Source organism: Mus caroli, chromosome 9 (genome assembly GCF_900094665.2).
Source record: "Mus caroli chromosome 9, CAROLI_EIJ_v1.1, whole genome shotgun sequence".
NCBI lineage: Eukaryota > Metazoa > Chordata > Mammalia > Rodentia > Muridae > Mus > Mus caroli.
In genome coordinates this window covers 21,251,326-21,260,605 of record NC_034578.1, presented here as the reverse complement: position 1 = coordinate 21,260,605, position 9,280 = coordinate 21,251,326, and the positions used below count along the sequence as shown (strand labels likewise).

At 43.8% G+C, this 9,280-nt stretch overlaps 1 pseudogene; it reads right to left on the bottom strand.

Moving 5' to 3' along the window:
• Positions 1–5,486: 5,486 nt before the first annotated feature.
• LOC110301476 lies at positions 5,487–7,684 on the bottom strand (annotated as a pseudogene).
• Positions 7,685–9,280: the final 1,596 nt, after the last annotated feature.

Below are 9,280 nucleotides of genomic sequence, written 5' to 3'. Positions count from 1 at the left end.
GGCATGACAGCACATGTCTGTGACCCCAACACTGGGTGGTGGCATACAGGAAGCTCTATACATACATACAGCACACACAGATACACATGCATAGGCACAAACACACACATGGTGCTAAGAAGCGCAAATGACAAGTTCAATGCATAGTTCTGAGGAATCAAATAGGTTCCAGGGTCTTAAGTAACAAGTAAAGGACACCATTTAAACTAGCCAGGGAAGTAAGGTGGTGTCGTTTGTGAGGACAGTCAGTGATTAGGGCAAAGATTGAACTCAGAGCCTCACCAGACAAAACTTCAAAATTTCAGCACATGTGCGTCTATGGTTGCTGGGAATGGAACCTCAAGGCGTCTGGAAGAGCACCCAGTGCTCTTAACCACTGAACTGTTGTTATTCTGGCTGTAAAATCTGTGGTTCAGTCAATTGAACTGCAGCAATGCTAGTTTCTTAAAACTATGGCCTGGTTTTGTAAGATGCTATCCTTATCAGAAGCTGGTGAATGCACAGATAAGAAATTTCTGTGCTACCTCTATACCCTTTGTTTGTGGATCTGAAATTACAAAAAAACTGTTTAGACAGAGAATGCACACAAAGCTTACATTCAAACAAACCTTTAATGTGGTGCAATGCTACTGGAGATGCTTTCTCTAAATCATCCATAAAACACTCCGGTCCAAACAGATACCAATAGTGAAACCAAAGGTCAGTGCAAGAGCTGTATTATTTTTGCACCTTGTATTTTCTTGTTCCCTTCCTTGAGTGTGTAAGAACAATTACTTCTAAAACTAAATATTACTTTTTAAAGAATGTAGAGGAAAAGTGGCTGGCTCTAGTTTGGATTTGGGAAAGACTCCCAAGGCAAGTAGACTGACCCATTTTCACCCAGCCTGGCACCAAAAAGACAAAGAAATGGCGGCTGGAGCTGAAACAGAGGGCTTTCCAGGAAAGCCGGACATTGCCATGCAAAGCGTGTCCAGTTCTGACACCACAGCAGGACAAAAAGGCCTTCAGAGCCGTTGGCAGACATGCACGCGGGGCATGAGCAAGACAGGCATGGGGTTGGCCTTCTCTCTGTCCTCCCTGCTGCATCAAGGAGTCAGCGAAGGTTTGCCAGGATCAGATGGCCAGTCGCCAGTCTCTGAAATGGGGACAACTGAAACATAATCTGGACGCCGGTATGAACAGGACAAATGTGGTGAGAACAAGCAGAGCAGGCAGAGCTGCTCCTCAGTGGTTAAAGGTCGAAGCCAAGGGACAATGGGGTCCTGCCACCTATCTCCCTGTTCTTGTAGACTCTCTGTGTTCCCAGCATGGTGCTAAGATTAGGGAAAGCAGTGAGTTTACCCTGATGTCATACAGCCTTTTGGGGAGGATGCCGTGCCAAACCCATACTAAGGATATAGAGTGATTTCAGTGGCTATTGTAGGAAGCAGGTGTAGAGGGGACTGTAGAGCCAGCTTGGGCAGCTAATTCCAACAAGGTGTATCAGTGTATCACTTCCCCTCCTCCAAAGGCCTCAGGGAGGTCAGATCACCTGACAGAGTGTGAGATTTCTCCCACAATCAGGCTGAACTTCTGAGATAAATCAGAGACAGGGGATTTAATTTCAAATGCAAATTTCAGTCACTACTAAGCTCACAGAGGGGACTCAAATAGTGGCAACTCTGTCACATTTCCTCTCAAGGAAAAGAAAGAAAGAAGGAAAGAAAGAAGAAAGAAAGAAAGAAGAGAGAGAGAGAGAGAGAGAGAGAGAGAGAGAGAGAGAGAGAAAGAGAAAGAGAAAGAGAAAGAGAAAGAGAAAGAGAAAGAGAAAGAGAAAGAGANAGAGAAAGAGAAAGAGAAAGAGAAAGAGAAAGAGAGAAAAAGACAGAGGGAGAGAGGGAAGAAGAGAGGGAGAGAAGAAGGGAGGGAGGAAAGAAGGGAGGGAGGGAGGGACAGAGAGGTGAAGGAAGGAAGGAAGGAAGGCAGGAAGGAAGATGGATAGATGAAAGGAGCGGGATGTTGGGGGAACATGCAACCTATGACAAATATAGGACTTTCTCAAAACCAAAAGAAAAATTCAGGGTCAGCAAGATAGCTCATCAGAAAAAGGTGTTTGCCAGCAAGTCTGATGACTGAATTCAAGCCCCAGGACCCATGTATTAGAAGGAACAGACCAACAATTCTTCCTTTGTGTCCTTTGCTCTCATTATATGTGCTATATACAGTCCATGCATGGGTGTGGGTGTGTGATACACACATCTATTCATACATATACAATGTGTAAATAATATTTAAACAAGAAATACAATATTTTATAATTATTAAAACAATTGCTTTAGATTTTAAAAAGAACCAGTTATCTTGTGGTGAAGCCATGAAAATCTCTCTGCTTTCTGCAAGCTTTTTCTGAAACACACCAAGTCTGAGAGTCCCTAGAACTCAGTTGTTCTGGCTGCAAGATACCAGATTTAGCTTGTGTTAGCATGGGACACTTTTTAACTGTGGAAAAGACCTGTTCATAATCTTGCTAAGACAGCAGCTCATGAGGTTTGTCTGTGACATGTCTGAGCTCTTACGTTGAATGGCAGACCGTAGATATGTCTTCCTAGGGTCGGGGCAGTCACATGAGGGCACACATATGGTTTTCAATGACAGCTGAGTGTTTGTTTGTTTGTTTGTTTGTTTGACTTTACACTGGAGACAAAAAAATAAGCATTGAGCAGAAACCACACTTGACATGTGGAGCTCTGGTTTTCTTTCCTAGGTTAGCGAGAGGAGCCTCTCTTGTTATGCTAAGTAGCACTGAGCCCCAGCTCCCATTTACCAGGGCAGCCAAATGATCCACTTCACTGTGTTGCCAAGCTGCTAAACTTGGCAGTAGATGCTTGAGAGCTGGAACCCCTAACTCCACCCAGAACAAAGGATCTTCCCCTGCATGTCCATGGAAGCCAAGTGTAAGTCTACACTTACCTTTCCTGGTCGTGATTAATTGGGGCCACGGTCACTTCCTCTGCTGGAAGAGTGTTACAGAGATTCAGCTAAAACAGGGTGACTAGGGCCACAGCCTCATCCCATCGTACATAATGCCCAGTTTCCAACTGAGAACTCATTAGTCTGTGAAGAACTGGAGCTCCCAAACACAAGTAGAGGAGGCAATAACTAGTTGTCCATACACAGTTGACTGAGTACAACTGTCAGTTTGATGAGGTGATGTTGGTGATGGGAGGATGAGCCTCTGAGTTGCCTGTGAGGGATGTCTTTATTAGAAGTCCCACCTGGAGAGTGGACAGCACCATCACATAGGCTGGGGCCCTGGACTATTGTCGCCTCCGATTCCAGCAGAAAGGAACGACGACACAGCGTTCTTCTCAAAGCAGTTTATTCAGGAACCTTTCAACATCATGCATGAATCTCTCTTCAGAAATCAATCTCTCCAGGAATCTCTTATATCTCTCCCGCGCCTAATCGCAATCCCTTATATAACCTCTCAAACACACCCCATCAGCCCAGTCCACGTAACAGCAGCCAGAATCATCACTCGTATTATGGTCCAATCTTGCATCATGGTGAACCTGCACAGTTCTCACGATGGTCGTGGCTTATTTTCAGGTGTATGAGGAAGTCAGGTGCAAATCATAAGACTTGGCTGCAGTCCCAGGCACCATCTTGGAACTGCTGCCACACCCGCTCCTCACAGACTGTAATAAAATAAATGAAATCCTATTTTATTATTACATTGAGGAGGGAGATAAGCAGCAATCACCTCTCTCTGTTTCCTGACTGTGGACCATGTGGCCAGCTGCCTCCCACTCCCACCACCATGATTCCATCATCACGGATTTGGCCCCCAAACTGCAAGCTCAAACAACACCTTCTTCCCATACATTACTTTTGTCCATATTTCTTTCCAGCAAAACACAAAGTAATAAACAGTGAGATAGTACATAATCAAAGCTTTGGGGCAGAAACAATTGCTCCTTTGGAATTTACAGTATTCTAGGTTTGATACCTAGCATTAAAAGAGAGAAGTAGAGAAAGGGGGGATTTAGCCGGGTGTGGTGGCACACACCTTTGATCCCAGCACTCGGGAGGCAGAGGCAGGCGGATTTCTGAGTTCGAGGCCAGCCTGGTCTACAAAGTGAGTTCCAGGACAGCCAGGGCAGGGCTATACAGAGAAACCCTGTCTCAGAGAGAGAGAGAGAGAGAGAGAGGGAGGGTGGGATTTTAAAGAAACCAAAATAACACACACAAAGCTTTAATTTTTTACTCTACAAAGGCTTGCTTTAAGAAAAGTCGAACACACAAACTACAGAGTAGAAGATGAGTGATGAATATCTACAGTATATTTTTATAATTTTCAAAATGGCACAATCCAAAATAAAACAGACAAGTAGAAAGTGGACAGAAACCATGACGAAACATTTTGCCAAAGAAGACACATAGATGTCCACTGAGATATAAGCAGATGGTAGCACCATTAGTACAGGAATACAATGAGAACTCATGGTACTACTGTGCCCCAGCACAGTGGCTAAAGTCAAACATGGTGTCAGCACCCAGCAGCCTCCAGAGGAAGAGAGGCTGGATCACTCTTCTGCATAGCTAGTGAAACATTCACTGGAAAAAGAGTTTAGAAGTGTGTGTGTGTGTGTGTGTGTGTGTGTGTGTGTGCATGCATACATTTACTCAAGTAGTATTGGTCTTCCTGACATTATCTAAGAGAAATGCTTAGATCCATATGGAGAACTTGTATATAAGTTTTACGGCAGGTTTATCCATAATAAATACCCCCAAGTGGAAACAGCTCAGATGTCTTTGAGTGGGCAGGTGAAAAAAGTTCCATACTTCATACCATAGGATACTACTCAGTATATCACCTGTGTGTGCAACCTCTTGAGTGCCTGGGGAATAATGCTGAGTGAGAAAAGCCAATACAAAGTGACACACTGTTGGCTTCCACGTGTGTAAAATTCTTAAAAAGATGAAATTATAAAAACAGACATGAGGTTAGTATTTTCAGGATGTTAAAGGAGAGGTGCATGCAGGAAGTGGAACTGTTACACAAAGCAGTATAAGGTGCTGTGCATGGTCACTGTGCTATATCTTGGCTGTATTGGTGTTGACATTCTGTTTGCAATGCTGTAGTGCCATACAGGGTGACACTGGGAGACACTGGAGACGCAGAGACTCCTGAATCATTTTGTTTTGTTTTGTTTTGTTTACAATGGTGTGTGAATCTACATTTATTTCATAATAAGCAAAAAAGCCACACATGTGTCAATCTCTCTTATATGATGTCCCAGTTGTAGATTTTTTTACTATATTTCATAACTCTTTGTTAATAAGGAACCTAAGTCAGTACTTCTATACAAACAATGACAAAGATTAGGGGAAACACCTCAGGGATCACATAGACAGTAGGCTACATTGTCCTTTATATAATCAATGTATAGCATTTAAGGAAAATTTCATCCTTATTAAGCAATTATTTTTGTATACACTCTTTCTCATTCTCTTTCCGTGCCTTTAACATGTTTGAATTTAAGCCATTCTGCCTGGATAGCTTTAGCTCCTGGGGCTATCTCACGCACCTTCTTCAAATCAGCCAATTCCTGGTCGTATTCCTTTAATCCTTGCCATCCTTGTGCTTTCCAGTATAGTGCTCTGATATTTGATAGCATATCCATTTCAAGAGCCTCCACATAATGGTTAATTGCTTGTTGCCAATTTCTCATCTTCAATTTACCACCACTGACATTCAGCACACAACTTATGGCTATAGGTTGCAGTATGAATGTATCTACTTTCTCAATAGCAGTCTTTGGACTATTCACATACCTTAAAATCTTCTCATATTTTTTAATAGCTACCCAAGTCCTGAGACTTGAAAAAAAAAGTGTTTCCAATGTCTGTAAGTCTTCAGCTATTAATAAAACATCATCTACATCTTTTAAATCTATATCTGCACCCTCTGGGAAATCTGGATGACTATCACCACAGCAGTCTTTGGGGACTTTCCTCAGTCATCACCTTCTTTCAATTCTTCATGTTCTGCAATAACACAGTTTGGTAGGGTTTTCACCATTCATGTCTGCATCTTCAAGCATCCTTACCACACCTAGTCCTTTAATTCTTGACTAACTATCACATTTCCCATCCTAATGAGGAGTGGAACTGTTGTAACAAAGAACTGAGAACCTGTCTTGGTTAGGGTTTTACTGCTGTGAACAGACACCATGACCAAGGCAACTCTTATGTCTTAGTCAGGGTTTCTATTCCTGCACAAACATCATGACCAAGAAGCAAGTTGGGGAATAAAGGGTTTATTCAGCTTACACTTCTGTACTGCTATTCATCACCAACGAAGTCAGGACTGGAACTCAAGCAGGTCAGGAAGCAGGAGCTGATGAAGAGGCTTGTTACTTATTGTCTTGTTTCCACTGGCTTGCTCAGCCTGCTCTCTTATAGAACCCAAGACTACCAGTCCAGAGATGGTCACTAATTGAGAAAATGTCCCACAGCTGGATCTCATAGAAGCACTTCCCCAACTGAAGCTCCTTTCTCATGATAACCCTAGCCTGTGTCAAGTTGACACATAAAACCAGCCAGTACAATTGACCCCTTGTCAACATAACACAGGATGGAGTTATCACAAAGAAAGGAGCTTCAGTTGGGGAAGTGCCTCCAGAGATCCAGCTGTGGGGCATTTTCTCAATTAGTGATCAAGGAGGAAGGGCCCCTTGTGGGTTGGACCATCTCTGGGCTGGTAGTCTTGGGTTCTATAAGAAAGCAAACTGAGCAAGCCAGGGGAAGCAAGCCAGTAAGAAACATCCCTCCATGGCCTCTGCATCAGCTCCTGCTTCCTGACCTGCTTGAGTTCCAGTCCCCCATCCTTTGGTGATCAACAGCAATGTGGAAAGTAAAAGCTGAATAAACCCTTTCCTCCCTAACTGCTTCTTGGTCATGATGTTTGTGCAGGAATAGAAACCCTGACTAAGACATCTTATAAAGGACAGCATTTAATTGGAACTGGCTTACAGGTTCAGAGATTCAGTCCATTATCATCAAGGCATGAACATCGCAACAACCAGGCAGACATGCAGCTGCAGGAGCTGAGACTTCCACATCTTGTTCAGAAAGCAGCTAGGATGAGGGTCTTAAAGCCCACACCCACAGTAACCCACTTCCTCCAAAAAGGTCACACCTACTCCAGCAAGGCCACACCTCCTAATAGTGCCATTTTCTGGGCCAAGCATATTCAAACCACCACAGAACCATTTGTTCTGTGGCCTGCATCTGCAATGCTCAGCAAATCCTCCCAATCATGCTTATAATGAAATTTTTCATCTTCAAATTTTTCACCATAAATGCTTTCTCCATCTGTCTTATTCTGATTTGAGAAGTCTCACCCTGAATCATAAATTCCTTAATAATGCAGTGGAAAAGTCATCCTTTAAAACCCTGTATCCCCAGTTTGGATACAGTGCCTTTTTCTCTGGTATGCAATGCACAAAATTTTTCTGTACTTTAGGGAGCAATATCTGCAAACAATTTGGCCAACTCACTCCACACCCACGTCCACGTCAAAGTAGATGTGCAGGTTTTGGGGCTGGAGAGCTTGGCTGCTGGGGGAGGATACTAAATCTTTACTGCTGGTACTGGGAAGCAGAATGTGGGTGCCTCTGTGCAAGAGGGGACAAGTCATGTTTAATCGTCACAGCCTGGAATTGTTTGAAAGGAAAGCATGAGGAGTTTACTAGTTCAGTCTGGTCTCTGGGCATGGCATGTCTGTGAGAGATTTGCTTGTTAACTGATTGTAGGAGAGCCCAGTGCACTGTGAACTCCACTGTTCCTCAGACAGATGGTCAACAAACCTAATTACATTAAAAATAAAGTAAGAACCTAGTTAGGCATGAACCCTCAAGCAGAATTCCTCCATGGTTCCTGCCTTGAGGTCCTGCCCTGACTTCCATCAGTGATGGATTGTCAATGAGGATCTGTGAGATGAAGTTAAACCCTCTCCTCTCCACTTTGTTCTGGTCAGAGTGTTATAAATGAACCTAGAACACATTAGACATGCTATAAAAGGCCAAACCTTAGGGACAACCAGATCTGGCTTCTACGCACCTGATGTAGGGGAGGCAGATGGATGGCACCTTCTCAGATCTAGAGTCAGCAGCTCCCATAGAGCAGATCTAGGGATATGGACATCTTCAGCTTCACCAAAGCAGAACTTCAACAGACAGAAACCAGGACTCAGCCATGGTACAGGAGCCAACAGGCATAACAGAGCTGAGATAAGGTTGCTTTCTCACCCTGGAGCTTTAATTCAACTCTTCCCAATTATTAGGATTTAAACCTATGAGGCTGACATAGTATAGTCCTGCTCTTCTTGCTAAGCCCTGAGGAGAGCCATGACAAGGCATGGAGCTGGTGGTGTTCATCCTCTTTTGCAGATGTTAAAAAGGAAAAAAGAAAAAGGAATTTTAATCAAGTAGAATGATAAAGGCTTTTGGCTTTTTAAATGACTAATGTTTGGTGGTATAGGTAGTATGCTAACTTGAGTCCCAATTAGAAGCAGTTTGCCAATACCCCAATGTACCTGTTCTTCAGTGCAAAAGTCTCACTTTTGGAAATGCATGCCGTGGAAATTCCCAAACAAGTTCATTAAGATATATGCATAGGATTTTTCTCCTGAAATAACTCACAGAGATTTAACCACCAACCACATGTTAGGAGACCTAGGACCCCTACACATATACAGCAGATAAGCAGTTTGGTCTTCATGTGGGTTGCCTAACAATTGGAGTGGGGTCTGTCTCTGACTTGGACTCTATCGTCTGCCTGTGGATCCCTTTTCCCTAGCTGGGCTGCCTTGTCTGGTCTTAGTGGGAGAGAATGTGCTTAGTCCTGATGCAACTTGATGTGCTAGGGCAGGTTGGTACTTCAGAAAGTGGGGCGTCCCCTTCTCTGATGAGAAAAAAAGGGGAGCATAAAGAAGGGGGATGGGCAAGTGGAACTGGGAGAAGAGGAGAGCAGAGCAGAGCTGTGATGAAGATATAAAGTGAATGAATAAATAAATTAAATAAATAAGGAGTTTGCCGGAGCACCTGGGAGAGCCATCTCGGTTCCCTGATCAAGCTGAGACTAGTCTGCACAGGTGAGAGTGTGGACTACAGAAGCTAACTGCTTCTGGGACAGGCAGAAGCCACAGAGCTTCTGAGGCAGACCCTGTTTCGGGCTCCAGAAATCCGGGCACCTTCCCTGCCAGAGGAGAGGTGTCCACCGTACCCGGGAGGGC